A 17,050-nucleotide genomic window follows, 5' to 3' on the forward strand; every position below is an offset into this window, starting at 1 on the left:
GACCCCACATAGGATCTGAGGTTTTTCTGATCAGTTTTTTATTTATTATATTTTTCTCTATGCCGAATGAGACAAAAGAGGGTGAATTTCATCTTGGACCCAATAGATTTTTTTTATCCACCTCCACAAAATTCTTATCCCTAGGGCACATTAGAGCCTGTGTAAAAGTTTGGCACCATTCTAGATCTTTTCATGGGTAGACTCAGTTCAACCTATAATTAAACGGTGTCGTCGCGTAGAAATTTAATTAAACCACAGAAAGTAGCAAACCATCTCCGAAAAATACCAAACTTGGTGTTTGCTTCACACATGGCTCGTGTAAGTCTGAGAATAATTTTGAGACCAATATGACACTGGAATGCCTATGAACCACAGAAACCTTGATAACTTATGTGTATGACCCCACACAGGATCTGAGGTTTTTCTGATCAGTTTTTTATTTATTAAATTTTTCTCTATGCCGAATGAGACAGAAGAGGGTGAATTTCATCTTAGACCCAATAGATTTTTTTATCCACCTCCACAAAATTCTTATCCCTAGGGCACATTAGAGTCTGTGTAAAAGTTTGACACCATTCTAGATCTTTTCGTGGGTAGACTTAGTTCAACCTATAATTAAACGGTGTCGTCGCGTAGAAATTTAATTAAACCACAGAAAGTAGCAAACCATCTCCGAAAAATACCAAACTTGGTGTTTGCTTCACACATGGCTTGTGTAAGTCTGAGAATAATTTTGAGACCAATATGACACTGGAATGCCTATGAACCACAGAAACCTTGATAACTTATGTGTATAGTCTTGGTTCGATGAAAAGGCACATGTACCTCTGTGAAGCATGTATACTCCGCCTATGTCGAAATGGCTTAAATTTTTTTTGGCAAGCATGTACACCCAAATTAAGGCCTCGCATAGGATCTGAGGTTTTTCTGATCAATTTTTTATTTATTATATTTTTCTCTATGCCGAATGAAACAAAAGAGGGTGAATTTCATTTTGGACCCAATAGATTTTTTCATCGACCTCTATAAAATTCTTATCCCTAGGGCACATTAGAGCCTGTGTAAAAGTTTGGCACCATTCTGAATCTTTTCATGGGTAGACTCACTTCAACCTATAATTAAACGATGTCGTCGCGTGAAAATTCAATTAAACATCAGAAAGTAGCAAACCATCTCCAGAAAATCCCAAACTAGGTGTTTCCTTCACACGTGGCACGTTCAAGCCTAAGAAAAAGTTTGAGATGAATACAACACTAGAATGTATATTTCTAGTTATCAAACAAATGTTACACGAATTACATGCGTGACAATAATTAAACACATAAAGCCGTACAAATTAAAATTAGAACCCAATTAAACTATGACCTTAAAAACAACCTAATAAACATTAATTACTATCAGATTCACTACCAGGTCTGTTTGGACCATGCACACTAACATGCCTCTATAGCCATATATAGTAATTGATGTCATGGATTATGTATCTGCTTGTATCGATGAAGTCCAATGCCTGTATGAGTGCACTCTCTCGTGCCTCACAATACCGAAAACAATGGTTGGCCATAGATGTAACCTACTGAACGACCATTGCCCCTATTAGTAATCCTTATGCAGTACTGGTGTCCTTCTCTAGTGAGCTGGCCGAGGTTACCATTGCAGAAATCCCAATCGTACCTGAGTTGCTCCATAGCTTGGTCTAGAATGGCCCATAAGCCACATGCAGCATAGATAAGGTCCTAGAGCGCAATCTGCATGCGGAGAAAAATAAAAAAAAATAAAGAATATTATTACAATAATAAATAACAAATAACCATGACTCAGGTATAAGTGACCATATCCGCACGGTTGTAGCTCGCAAACCATTCGCTTGCTTACGGGATGGGGATATCACCAGCATTCAAAGCAAGTGCCTTGAAGTATGAGAAATCAGGCACATCATAGCAAACATGTCGAAGTGCCTCTAAACAGATGCGCATGGCACTGAATTGGGCGCTTATCATGTTCGGGCTCTGTCTTCCCGTCTCGTGGATATCGTTCCGATGATTTGCACCCCTTAAAGGGATGGAAAAACTGAGTTCACATGTCCATAGTTGACCACTTTCATTAGATGCTCTGTTCTCATTGATGTCCGAGATAAAGAACCAGCTAAGTGCTGTTCGTAGCCAATCTATTGGGGATATAGTCTGTGACATATATGTATGCAACAATGATATTAAACTAATTACACTTATTTGTTAGCATCAAAAAACAAAAGATGTTGGAAAATATTTCATACAGTAGCTGGAACAGGGAACCATGGAATGGCCACATTAGGAGCGAATGACTCATCGTCAGGGTGGAAACCTAGTTCTTGTGGTGGGGGAGGTCCATTGTTCATACCACTTGATCGATAAAAATGCCAAAAAAATATGAACATAAAATATATGCACAAAAAATTCTTCCAAGTAAAATATGGCAACATAATTAAATATAGACCGAATGCAAGGAATAAGAATATATATAAATATAGAATGCAAAGAAACATGAATATAAATATAGATCAAATAAATATAGATAGAATATTGAAGAAGACAACATATCAATACCATTGAAAAATACAGGAGCCATGACCAAATCACGTAGAGAGAGAGAGAGAGTAGATTTCTTGAGAAGTGAGAGTGAAACATGAGAAATGAGACTGTCAGAGTTCGTGGGTGGGTGGAATCGATGTATGTGGCCAGTGGTTTGTTTTATATAGGGGAGCATGGACATCACTGCCGGTTTTTAAGTAGAACCGATAGTGAAAGTTAATATCACTGTCAGTTTTTAAATAGAACCGACAGTGAAAGTTAATATCACTACCGGTTTGTAAGTAGAACCGACAGTGAAGGTGCATATATGTAAAGAATATATTTATTTAGATAGTACAGTGGGAAAGTTTTAACAACAACGATATATTTACTTAGATAGTAATGAAATACATAAAAAATAATAAAAAAATATTAGAAATAAATTATATATACGATAACAAAGACCTTACACTAAAATTTCATATACGATAACAAAGACCTGTTTGCATATAGGTCAATGTTATAATCAATGTGTATTAACACATTATAATGTAACCACCTTAGTAGCATTCTTCTAGCACCAACTAGGGTCAAACAGCAGCACCAAGGTGGTCTACGAGCTATACCAATTGGAGATGACAAGGTGGCATCGATGAATCTGCCTTGTTTGTACATGGCCTTTTTCCAGATGTGCACCACAGCGGATGGCTCTGTGAACCTCATGGCATCTCCAATCTTCGGCATTGCTCTATCTTCAGTAGCATTCTTTTAGTATCTCTTGTGTGCACCATTTTGGACTACGACACATAACGATATATGTGGTTTGTTGTGAGAGGAAAACATTGTATCATGGCTGATAAGGCCTGGCTAAAACCAACATGTATGGAGAGGCTAGCTCCTGGCCGAGGGCCATTTTATAAGGGCTAGCAGTCGTGGTACATTTTTATTTTTGAACTAAAGTAGTCAGGGTAGGTAGGAGCTATGTTCCAACTGTTGTGGTCAGTGGGAGCACTGTTGGCATATGAGGAGCATCTACACATCACTGTCGGTTTTAGTTTAAAAACTGACAGTGAATGGAGCCTTCTGTATTGGTTCGAGCAATCGACTGTGATAGAAGCTTTCACTGCCGGTTTTAAAACCAAAACCGACAGTGAAGGGCCCTGCCGCCATCGTAGCCAGTTAGGGGTTAAGTAGTATAACTTTTCCCTTCCTTTCGAATTCCTCCGACTGCCTTAATAGTTAAGACTCCGCAACTAAGCCCTTGAGACCCCATGTTTGAGTCCTAGGTGACCCAAATTTTTTGTTTTAATTTTATAAATTACTTTGGGAAATTGTTCATCACTATCGGTTCTAATAATAAACCGACATTGATGAGGAACCATCACTACCGGGCCATTCCTCAAACCGGTAGTGATGAGGGTGTACCAGTTAGGGGTTAAGTAGTATAACTTTTCCCTTCCTTTCAAATTCCTCTGACTACCTCAACAGTTAAGACTCCGCAACTTAGCCCCTGAGACCCGTGTTCGAGTCTCAGGCGGCCCAAATTTTTTGTTTTAATTTTATAAATTATTAAATGGATTTTCTCTATACACCTTCTTTCTCTGTGGCCTTCTTAGCATTCCTCTTCATGTCAGTCTGATCTAGAGACTGGAATAGTACACGCATCAAGTAAATGGATCACTCAACAGTCAACACACAAGCCACAGGCATTCCCATTCACATCTCTAGGAGCACATACATCAATGATCAATGAAGGTTGGAGGAGGAATGGAGCTACTACACCTTTGCGAGTAGGGACTACAAACTGGTTTGGGACCAGTGGCGCCGAGGAGCTATGGATCCCTCACTACTAGTAGTAGCTCGGAAGAGAATGGCCACCCCAATGTCCTTCTATCGGAAGTCTAGACATATTATATTTATATTTATATTTATATTTATATTTATATTTATATTTATATTTATATTTATATTTATATTTATATTTATATGTATATTTATATTTATATTTATATTTATATTTATATTTATATTTATATTTATATTTATATTTATATTTATATTTATATTTATATTATTTATATTTATATTTATATTTATATTTATATTTATATTTATATTTATATTTATATTTATATTTATATTTATATTTATATTTATATTTATATAGCTGGTGTTCAAATTCAGAGAGTAAAGTTTAAAAATGTTATGTCCGGTGTCTAATCGAGTGTTTGAATAGTAATAAGGTCAGTCTCAATGGTAGTTTTAAATAACTTTCATTCTCATTAATTGCTATGATACGTCGGTATATTTGCTGAGTTGGCAGAGTATTAATGAGGAGGAGAGAGGAGATGAGAGTTTCATCAGGATCAAACATCCTTCACGGTTATGTGCATAATGATTACATAGTTAACAATAATCTAACTATCTTTACGTGCATCAACAATGAGGGCCTCATTGTGATCAAGCCATACGTAAGCAGGTTCATCACCCTCTTGAAGGATAGGTAGGGGTACGTTTGCCCCGAATGGAGGCATTTCTTGATAGCCCCTGTAGTCTTGTTCGTCCGTCACTCCATCGACACCGACAATCTTTCTTTTCTCTTCTAGGACTACTTTTAGCCTTCCTTTTGTCTTATTGTCCCTTGCATAGAAGACTTGCATAACATCTCTTGCAAGGACGAAGGGGTCATCTCTGTATGCGGTCTTAGTGAGATCAATGATAGTGAATCCTTCGCTATCAGTGTTGATTTCCTCGAGCTGGACCCACTAGCAGTAAAAAAGAGCTGCCTTATACGGACCATAGGCTAGCTCTCATATCTCCTCTATGAAACCATAGTATGTCACCTGCACGTTGCCATTTTCATCGTGAGCATCAAAACGAACACCACAATTTTGGTATGTGCTCTTTCCATCTTGCTTTTTTATGTAAAATGTGAATCCATTGATCCCATATCCTTGGTACTTAAGATATGTACTCGAAGGTCCCTTGGCTAAGGCATCCAGTTGATTACACAACTTTATTCCAAGCAAGCGACGCCATAACTAGTTGACAAATTCCTCCTTATGTTTTTTATCTAGCCAAGCCTATGACCTGCTTGGATACAGAGTTTGTAGCGATTGCCTGTGCTCATCAATGTATGGCATCACACACTTGGCTTGCTAGAGAACAGTGAACTATGTCTGTCTGAAAGAAATAGGGTCATCTACTATAATAGATTTCTCCCCGATTGTTCCTTTGCCACGTAGTCTTCCCTCATGATGAGATTCTCGAACTCCAACCCTTTTGATGTCTAGATAATATGTGCAAAACTCAATGGTCTCCTTCATTGACTATCCTTCAACCATGCCCCCTTCTAGCTTGAATCTGTTCCTAACATACCTCCTAAAAACTTTCATCAATCTTTCGAAAGGGAACATTTGATGCAGGTACATTGGGCCAAGGGCTCTAATTTAGTCAACAAGATGAATGAGCAGATGCAATGAGATATCAAAGTAAGTCAGCGAGAAATACATCTCAAGCCTAACGAGAGTTTTGGCTATATCCAGCTGCAGCTGCTCTAGCGTGGACACATTAATGACCTTTTTTGAGATCACGTTGAAGAACGAGCAAAGCTTTATGATTGGGGTGTGGACCTTTAGGGCGAGGATACCACATAGGGCAACAGGGAGCAGCTGAGTCATAATGACATGATAGTCATGGGCCTTCATAGGGCCATAGTTGAACTTGAGTTCTCTTATGTTCACTAGCCTCTTTGGGTTCGCATAGTAGCCCATCGGGCTTTGAGTTCATTGAAGAAACAAATAAGCACATGTTTTTCTTCCTTCTTCAATGTTCATGACGTAACCAGAAGTTTGAACTGGCCATTCTCTAGCTCCATAGGATGCATCTCCTTCCTGATTCCCAAGTGTTGCATGTCTAGGCATGTGGCTAGTGAATCCTTCGATGTCCCCCCGGTGTCCATCAAGGTGTTAAGAGTGTTAGCGCACATGTTTTTAGTGATGTGCATGGGTGTAATAGAACCGACCAATTATACGAAATTAAGTAAGAAAATCATCCGCTAGAGCAGACGATTTAGCAAACTTAAGCCCGTATAACCCAGTAGTCCGTGAAATCACGAAGGATTTCAAACCAACTTCCATTCTAGCCAAGATCGTAATAAGTTTAGCGGTCACCATCACATATTACATAAAAGTTCACAATCTCAGATACATCAGAGTTTCAACATAGTTATTACAAACCAGTTCGAATAAAAGTAGCGGAAGTCATTTGTTCAAACCACACACACACTCACGCGGAGTTTAAATATAGTGCCAGCGAATGATCATCTCCAACAAAAGCATCAGATGAGACATAAGGAATGACCATGCCCATGGTCCTAAGCATCACCCATCGTAGGATAAAGGCAGTTGATACAGTAGCTGTAATACATCTGCCCATCTGCAACAAGTGGGAATAAAACCCTAAGTATGAGAAGGTACTCAGTTAGACTTACCCGACATAACCGAAAATAAGCGACACCAAGGATTATGAAGGGCTTTATAGTAGGGTAGCTGACTCATTTGCAAAAAGAAGCATTTTTAGCATTTCAAGAACTTCTCGAAAAGCATTATTGCCAAGTTAATTATTATTAACCTGTCGACTAGATTTGCACCTATACTACAGTAAACATGTGATTAAGCAGATAATGATAACCAATGATCATTAAACAACTTCCATACTATCATATTCATTATAACTGTCCAAGTGTTCCATAATATTTACTACGATGAAGTAACTCAAGTCAAGTGCTCACTATCCAGGAGCGATGGCGATTCGAATCGATTCCTAACCAGCTGGTGATTTATTCCTTACACAAACCTCACTCACCTGCTAAAGTGAGATATTGATCACCGAGTCAACTTTCCAGGAATCTCGAGTTTGCCAGGAACCACATGTACCCGGGGGCCGACCGACTGCACTTTGGTCTTATCATCCCGCCCCCGTGTCCTACCACACCTGCTCCGGCACAGTGCGTTGCGGGCAATCTACTCGGCTCAAAAAATCTCCCAGCTTCACGGTCGGAAGGTACTTTATCCGGCCAACTAAATGTAAGGCATGCGTTCAACATGACTCGAGGCCCAACAACGGTCGGTCCTTAATCAACACAGACGGAAAACACTACAGTCCAAAACTCTGCAAGTCTCCGTCCGGTCTCAACTTCATTTAACACTTAGTTATACCATGACTTCATAGTCATCCAAGCAGATCCAGGTAACCACCTATAGCTTGCAGGTGACAGGAAATCACCCGACTTCTACCGGTCTAAGCCAGCTAAGCATTGACTCGACTGCGGATACCCGGGTAATAAGGATATAGTATAACAAAGGTAGACAAGGTATAATGCAGCAACGGTTGCAAACAACTCCTGAACATAATGCAGCAATTAAAGTAAAGCATTTAATTAAATCATTGCAAACCAGGAGAAAAATGCTCCGGGGCTTGCCTCTCTCGAAGGTGCTCGGACGGTGATCGGGGCACTCCGGAAGTTCCTCAACGTCCTCCTCGTCGGCTTCTGGCACTTCCTGTGGCTGCACCTCGCACTGCTCCTCGGGCTCCTCGGGTATGATGACTGGGTTCTTGGTTTGCGATCCTGTATGATGCAATGCGCGTAAGTGATTATGCAAACGGTGCATCGAAGGAGATGAATGCAATGGATATGTTTAAATGCAAGGTAGTCAACATCATCCAAGAAATTATACTACAAGCACATGTCATCTACTGCATTCTCTTCTACTACTAATACGTTTAAGTCAACACACCTTATCAAATGCTTCAAAGATACACCAAAGCTATTATTATTAACTAACCTTGTATTAAAGAGGATTGTTTTATTTCCTTTTTAATTAGGGCTACAACAACAATCTATATTTTTGTTGCTTACAAAAATTTGAGAAAATTACAGTAGCATGGTACTACTCTAATTAGACTACCATCAGATTTTCATGGTGTTTGAATGAGTGGATTAGCCTACACAAAAATAACAAGCTATGACATGATTTTGTACATGAAAATACTTTGTACTGTGAAAAGTGTCAAACCACAGAGTTAGTATTTTTCCTATGTTCTTCATAGCATACAATGACTGTACAAAAATTATCACATGCATGTTTTATATAAAGTTTGCTCTCTAGCAAAAATAACAAAAATCAGCTATTAAAGGGACTTGAACTACACCTCAAAATTTTCCCATAGCACATGCATGAAACATATTTTTCCTAGGAAATACATGACATAAGAAGATTAACAAACTGGGAATCATATTTTTCTGCAGACTATAGATTTTTCTACATATTTTTCAAGTTATCAGCAATATTCATGATTAAATAAAATTCTACAGCAAAGTATCTCAAAAATGACATGCACAATTTTTCCCAAGTAGATCTGATGATAAGGAACCTAGAAAAATTTGTTTCAACAAATTTGGAGCAAATTTGAGTACCCAAACATTTTTCAAACCATTTCAAATTTCAAATAATAAAGAATAAATGAAAATAATTCATTTAAACGATACTGGGCCAGCCCGCTGGAAATCAGCTGGCCCACGGCCATTTTCGGCCTGCGCGGCCCGAGCGCAGGGGAGGGGAGGACGGCCCAGCAGGGCGTCAGCCCACTGCCGCTCGGCCTGGCCAGCCTGGCTGGCTGGCTGAGGCTGAGGCCTCGCCGGTGTTCGCGCTGGCACGGCTCAGCCACGAGGCCGGCGGCCATCTCCGGCCATGGCAAGGCGAGCTGGCGAGCGCATGGGATGCGCGAGAAGACAGCGAGTGTGGTAGGGTAGCTAGGCGAGGCTGGAGAAGAGAAGGAAGATGACTTCCATGGCGGCCGAGCACGGTGGCGCCATGGCCATCGGTGGCGAGGCTCGGGGAGGCTCAACCTGTGCTCGGAAGGCGGCGCAAGCGTGAGCGCGACTTGAAGGAGGGCGAGGGGGAGCTACGGCCGTGTGATTGCCGGCCGAGGCGAGGAAGCCGCGGCGAATTGCGCCAGCGGGTGTGTGGGCGCGGCGAGCGGCAGAGCTTGAGGATCTCGGCTCTGGCGGGGAGGAGAGGCAGCGCGAGATGGAGTGAGCGAGCACACTGGCTGCGGCAGGTGAAGGCGGGCGCGTGGGCGCGGGGTCAGGCCACGGCTGTCGCACGGCGGGCGACGCCGGCACATGGTCGCCATGCGGCGGGAGTTCTCTGCCGCGGTCGGCGCGTGGGCGAGCGGCCAGCAGGGGAACGGCGCGGGGCTGGGCCAAGGCGAGCGTAGCGCGGGATGGAGTGAGCAGGCCAGCACGCGAGGTGGGCCGATGCGCGTGGGCGGGTTCGCTGGCGCGCTGGGCCGGCTTCGGCAGGCGGGCCAGAAGCGAGGCGGCGACCCGCGAAGGAGAAAAATCTTTTTTCCAAATATATTTTCAAGGAATTTTTAAATGCCATCTTTCAAATATTATTTTGATCAAGAAAATGACCTCTTTTGAAAATGTACCAAAAATGAAAGTTGTTTAGAATTTAATTCTCTACAACTTTGCTTTTAAGACCAAAGTCCAATTCTTGATAGATTTTGAATTATAACATCAAAGTCCACGTTTAGCTCAAAACCCTAATTTTTGGAATTTATTTTTGAAGCCAAATTTTCAATTAATTTGAATACAAACATTGCTCCAAAAATTGAACTAAACATTGCTAGATGATTTACAATAGTAGCCAAACATGTTTTACTAACCTAGCAAGACAAATTCAGGGCAAAACAATTCTTAACAGGTGTATGCAACATTCAGGTTTCACGTATGTTTCAGATGTTTCGAAGTAATGTTTCAATTGTTATTCACATGATTAGGCATGTATGATTTGGATGCTTGATGATGCATGATATGCGTGATTTGTAGTGCCTAAATGTAGGCATAACACTGGGGTGTTACAATGGGATCAAGACAGTGGCGTACACTCAGAAATGGCCAGTAAGGTAGTTTCCAAAAAATCAATTTTTTCTTCCAAACGCTCCCATCAGGCACTGCTACTGCATTGTCCCCCTTCCCAAGGACAACCTCCGGTTTGTTGAGTTCTCGAAGTATCGTAGGTCCGTCTTGATATTTTGGAGCTAAGCCTTTCTCAATAGTACCATTGAAATCTTTTCTGTTCCTACGGTAAGGGTGATCCTTAGGTAGGAACCTACGGTGTCCCATATAAACTATCTTTGAGTTATTTGGCAGATTTACCGCAGCGATGTCGTCTAAGCACTCGACACATCCAGTATAGCCTTTTGTCTTCAATTCAGACAACGAACCTTGACCTGGCAGGTCAGTGATTGTAGCGATAAGTATTCCTTTGATTGTGACATGTTCCTTTTAGTACTCGTCCCAAACATCCGTCACACCCTTTTCAAACATCTCCACTAGTTCATCGATCACTGGTTCCAGAAACACACCGATGTCATTCCCAGGTTGTCTTGGCCCTTAGATCAGTAGTGGCATCTAGATGTATGATCGCTTCATACAGACCCAAGGTGAAAGGTTATATATATAGAGTGTCACTGGCCAAGTGCTATGATTGCTTCTAACCTGGTCGAAAGGATTCATCCCATCTATGCTCAAAGCAAACCAAATGTGCCTTACCTCTCCACCGATGTCCTTATAGAACATAGTATTGACAGTCCTCCAGTCATGCCCATCAGCGGGGTGCCTTATCATTGTATCTTTCTTATGCTCTTCACCATGCCAGCACAACAGTTTGGCTGACTTTACACATGCAAACAGCCTATACACCTAGGGAGCTATAGGAAAATACCAAACGACCTTTATGGGACCTCCTCTGGTCTTGGTACCCTTATCTGGCGGCCCTTCCTCATACCGTGGAGCTTCACACTTGGGGCACTTGTCCAAGTCTTTATATTTTTCTCCATGGTACAATATGCAATCATTGGAACACGCGTGGATTTTTTCAACCTCGAGGCCAATGGGGCAGATCATTTGCTTGGCCAAGTATATCTTTTCTGGCAACTCATTTTTTCTGGGAGCATTTTCCTTATTATACCTAATAGCTGATTGAAGCCTTTATCGCTCAATCTATTTGTCGATTTGAACTCTAACAGCATGATGTCGGATTCCAATTTGATCATTGGACAATCCCTATACAATGGTGTTTTGCTATCTTGTCTCATTTTTTCTAGCTTTCTCAGCTATCTTTTACTAAGACATCTGGTCTCTACATTACATAGCAGCTGAGAAATGCCATCGTTATTCTCGGTGTCGTCAGCTAGCATGTTCCTAAACACATTATTAACTGTGGCCATAGGTTATGTGTTGACACCAGGTTCCTCGTCAGCATCATGGATGGCTATGTCAGGCATGTTCACATTATCATCGTTTTCCTGCAGAACATTCAACCCAACCTCGCCATGCATAGTCCATATCATATAGTTTGGCACGAACCCCCTGGTAATCAAGTGCGATCATATAGACTCAATTTGACGAAAGTTCCTTTAATTCTTGCAATCTTTGCATGGGCAGAAGATAGGGTTCCCATTCCCAGCATGAGCTTTGGCATCGGTGATAAACTAGCTGATGCCATACATGTACCGCTTGTCTGTTTGGGACAAATGCATCCACTCTTGATCCATCTCTGCATAAAAAAAATACTGAGACAGTAATTACAAAGAATTAATAAAAAATCAAGCTTCATAAACAACAATTGTAGCTCGAAAGTACAATTTTTGAAAAACATTATTGTACACTAATTATTGAAAAAATGAAATTGGTAGCCCTGGCCCTGTAAATTGAAAATCGTAGTAAAATCAATTATTGCACAATATTGAAGAACAACTATTCTACTCTACTTCTAAGAACTAATTATAGCATCACATACTAACAATGATGATCTTGACCACCATGGAATAATTAGCTAGAAATTTAAATGTGGTTATAGACACCAACCATTTGGATGATGGATTCACCACAATTTGAGCCTCGCACAAATATCCAATTGGAAAAGTGCTCTCTAGAATGGAGAAAGAACTAGAATGAGAATCAAGCAATGTAGCCATCAAAACGAAGTTAATTAAGCAACAAAATCAAAGGAGTGTATGTTTGTTACTAACCTTAAAGAAAAAGATCAAGCCATTCTTCAAAATCCAAGCGCTAGCTTTATGTTGAAGAGCAACCGAAACAATGGAGGAAAGAACCCAAATGCGCGCCTCTATTCTCGGGATGGAAGAGAGGAGAAAGAAGAGGACGGTTGCAGCATTTTTGTGCTGTAGGCTTATCACCGTCGGTTCTTGGCTAAAACCGACAGTGATAGAGCCAAATCACTGCCGGTTTGTGGCTTGAACCGGCAGTGATAAGTGGCCGCCAAAACACTACCGGTTCAAGCCACAAACCGGCAGTGATGTTGTGCTTCACTGTCGGTTTTAGCCCAGCCTCAATCATTTTCTCATTTTTAAGCTCATAACGGGCAGTGAAGGTACATCACTGCCGGTTCTCACAAATCCAGCAGTGATGAGGCCGGTAGTGATGTCCAAATCTGGCGTAGTGGCAGTTAGTTATTTTTTAGTTTATATTTAATACTCTATGCATATGTCCAAACATTCGATTGGATAGGGAGTAAACTTTAAGGGGAGAAACTAAACAAGATCTTTGTGCCCGATCTTTTTATTCCTGTCTTGCCCCTTCCTCTCCCTCGCCGTATGTCAGCGATCTTTTCTGCATTGGATGTTCGCTGGATTGGAAGGTGAATCATGAACCCCCCAAATATCAGTTATAGCAAGATCGTGTTTATTATTTCAGCCATCATGAGCCATGATATGAAACCATGGAGGTCCATTCACGTTGCTTATGTCAGCGTCACACCATTGATCCGATTATGGAAGGGAACATATTGATAATTACCACATATGACGGTGTAAGGCTGTATTTGGATGGAAGTCAGATGGAACCCAATCAATATTAAGCTGTTGTCAACCATGGGTGGAGGCATCATGGATTTCTACCACAATTTGCATTGGTAGAATAGTGTATAGGCATTTGACGTGTAATTTATTTTCTAGCTGATGCATGGCCAATTCTGGGCAGCCAATTCATGCATTAAACTTTGGCCAACAAACTAGCTTGGTAAGACAATACATGGGTAGCAACCAAACGTACCTTAAATTCCGTGAAACCATACCAAATGCCAATCACATTACTACTTTATAATACGGAAATGCTGGGTCAGGGCCCTCTACGCCACCTCTACCGCACCCACCTGCCCACTATGCCACCGCCGCTCGTGCCACACCACACCACCCTCTGTGCGTCGTCGCCAAGCTCCGTGTTCCCGGCAAGCTTCGCACTACAAGCGAGCACACTGACGACCTCCACACGCCACCCACCCGCCCTCTACGCCACCATCACCCATGCCGCCCCCACCCTGCCCTCTCTCACTACTACAGGAATCAATTTGCGCAGCGTGGCCAAAATACGCTCCGTGGTGGGCACCTTTTTTGCCCGCCACGGTTAACCGGTGGCCGGCCAGCGACGCCGGCCACTGGGGCGCCCACTGCGGGAAATTGGTTTACCGCGGCAGGCAACCTTACCTGCCCGCCGTAGGAAATAGTTATTTACCGCAGCGGGCGGTATGAATCACCCGCCGCGGTTAATACGGTTTACCATGGCGGGCTCTTTAAACTGCCCGCCGTGGTAAAGAGTTGATTTACCGAGGCGGGCGTTTTATGTTGCCCGCCACGGTAAAGCCTGTACAAATACAGAGCACAGACCCTCCATCTTCTCCACGGGTCTTCCTCTCTCAAAACTCATGGGGGGAGGTTTTGCCCTAAAATTTGAGGAAACTTTTGATTTGAGTTGAAGGGCTTGGATTTGAGGGAGGAGGACATCATAAGAGGTTCATAAAGGCTCTCCCTCTCTCCTTCCATCCTCTCTCTCTATTTCCATCACCTAGAGTTCTCTTTAGATCTAGATCTAGATCTAGATCAATTTTAATGGAAAAAATGATGTCATGTATTTCTTTAACTTTAGATTCATCATAGATGCATGCTTCATCTTTCACATCATCATTTCCTCTCTTTTTCATGATTTTGGACGTAAAAACATCAATTTCTCCTAATTCTTCTTTATTTAATGTTGATTGTGATGGATAATGTTCGCAGATATGATGGATAGATCAGAATGGATGTACCAGATCGATAGAGTGAATGATCCATGGTACCTCTTTGAATTAAGGAAGTTTATTGTGGCTGGTAAAGCTCACTGTGAGAGACTGAAGCGGATGACAACCATATGTCCATGTTCTCGTTGCAAGAACCTAAAAGCCCATCGAGATAGCGAGGTGCAAACTCATTTGATCATGTATGGTTTCATCGAGGGCTACACAGTCTGGACATTTCATGGCGAAAGAGTTGGTGCGAGTGGCGGTGCATCTGGAGTGAGCTCTTCGACGCCGACGACGACAGCACCATCGGTGAATAAAGATCCTTCCGTAGCAGCTACGCCAGCCGACAGTGACAACAGTTGTCATGATTACATCACGGTGGATGATCTAATGCAAGACATGGCCGATGAAGCCGACGACGGTGGTGATGGTCAGGATACTATGAGCCAACTCGAGGATGTGCAGCTTGTTGAAGATCTAGTCAAACACTTCGATGAAGACGACGTTGTGTTGGGTTGCCCAAAGTGGTTGGAGAATTTCACAGAGTTGAAATAGGCGGCAGTTGATCCTCTCTATAAGGATGGCGGCGATTGTCCAAAGGAGTGCACGGCACTCCATTTTAACCTCCATATGTTGATGTTGAAGGCTCATCATGGTTGGTTTGACACTAGCTTCAATAAGTTGTTAAGCTACCTTGCCACCACGTACCCAACGGCTAACAAGGTGCCCGCCAATACTTATCGGGCCAAGAAGCTGATTCGGCCAATGGCGATGAAGCTTAGAAAGTTTGATGCATGCCCTAACCACTGCATCCTGTATCGGGGCAATGATTATGAGAATTTGACGAGTTGTCCACACTGTGGCTTTAGTCGGTACAAGAAAAATGCTGGTTGTCGCGTGGATGCAGAAGATGAGGGAGGCTTGCGGGGTGGTCGGAAGAAGAACAAGAAGGGGGCAAAGAAGAGCAGTGTGGCCAAACAGATCTCGGCTCAGCAGGATGATGTAGAAGAGGGTTACATGCACATGAAAAGTCCAGCACTATCGGTGTGGTACCTGCCCGTGACCGATCACCTGCGTGCAATATTCGGGAACCCGGACGATGCCAAGCTCATGTCCTGGCATGCATCAGCTGACCGCCTGAACGACGATGGCAAGCTACGGCACCCATCCGATGGCAAGCAGTGGAAGGATTTCGACGAGGCCTACCCGGAGTTTGGCAAGGAGCCTAGGCATGTTAGGTTTGCGCTAAGTACCGACGAGATGAACCCATTCGGTGAGCTTAGTAGCTCACACAGCACTTGGCCCGTCGTGCTCACCATGTACAACCTACCTCCCCATCTATGTTAGAAGCGTAGGTACCTTATGCTGACCATGCTTATCTCCGGACTGAAGCAGCCCGGCAATGATATAGATGTGTTCCTAGAGCCGTTCATGGAGGAAATGAAGATACTATTTGATGTTGGGGTCCAGATGGTGGATGCATCCCGCAAGGAGAAGTTCACACTAAAAGCAATCATCTTTGTCACCATCACCGATTACCCCGGTCTCTTCTCACTGTCAAGGCAGATCAAAGGGAAAACCGGCTGCGTAATTTGCATCGACGGGACCTGCTACACTTACCTTAAGGGATCCAATAAGATGGTGTACATGAGACACAGACGGTTCCTCACAAAAAATCATAGGTATAGAAGAAGTATTATGAACAAATACTTTGACAATCAGGACGAGCCGCAGCATGATCAACCGACGCAGACTAGTTGGGGGACAAAGGTGTATGAGATGGTCAAGGACATGGATCAGGTGGAGTTTGGAAAGAAGAAGAAGCCGCCTGAAGAGGGGAGCAAGCAGACAAGGAAGCGAAAGCGGGACCAGACGGAGGAAGTCCCCTCCGCCATTCCTTTCAAGAAGAAGTCAATTTTCTTCAAGTACCTGTCGTATTGGAAAACACTTAATACAACCCATGCCATTGACTGCATGCACCTAGAGAAAAATGTCTTCAAAAGCACGATCGGTGTCCTGCTGGACATCAAGGGCAAGACAAAGGATGGTATTAAGTCACGGACGGATCTTATAAATCTGGGCATCAGGCCGGACCTTCACCTGGGACCGCCTCAGAACGGTAAAGTCGATATCCTGGGTGCGGCCTGCAACCTAACGCAAGACGAGAGGACGGCTTTTCTTAAGTTGCTTAGGGGTATCAAGGTGTCGACTGGTTTCTCTTCCAACATCAAGAGCCTGGTCTCCATGAAAGACCTCATAATGACCGGCTACAACTCACACAACTGCCACGTCATGCTGACGGTGTTCCTACCAATTGTGATTAGGGCTATCCGTCCAGAGTACATGAAGATG

General features: G+C 42.7%; 1 pseudogene; it reads left to right on the forward strand.

Moving 5' to 3' along the window:
• The first annotated feature begins 9,744 nt into the window (after positions 1-9,744).
• On the forward strand, positions 9,745-16,650 carry LOC136548640 (uncharacterized; annotated as a pseudogene).
• The last annotated feature ends 400 nt before the right edge of the window (positions 16,651-17,050 follow it).

This window comes from Miscanthus floridulus, chromosome 4 (assembly GCF_019320115.1).
Source record: "Miscanthus floridulus cultivar M001 chromosome 4, ASM1932011v1, whole genome shotgun sequence".
In the NCBI taxonomy this organism is placed as follows: Eukaryota; Viridiplantae; Streptophyta; class Magnoliopsida; order Poales; family Poaceae; genus Miscanthus; species Miscanthus floridulus.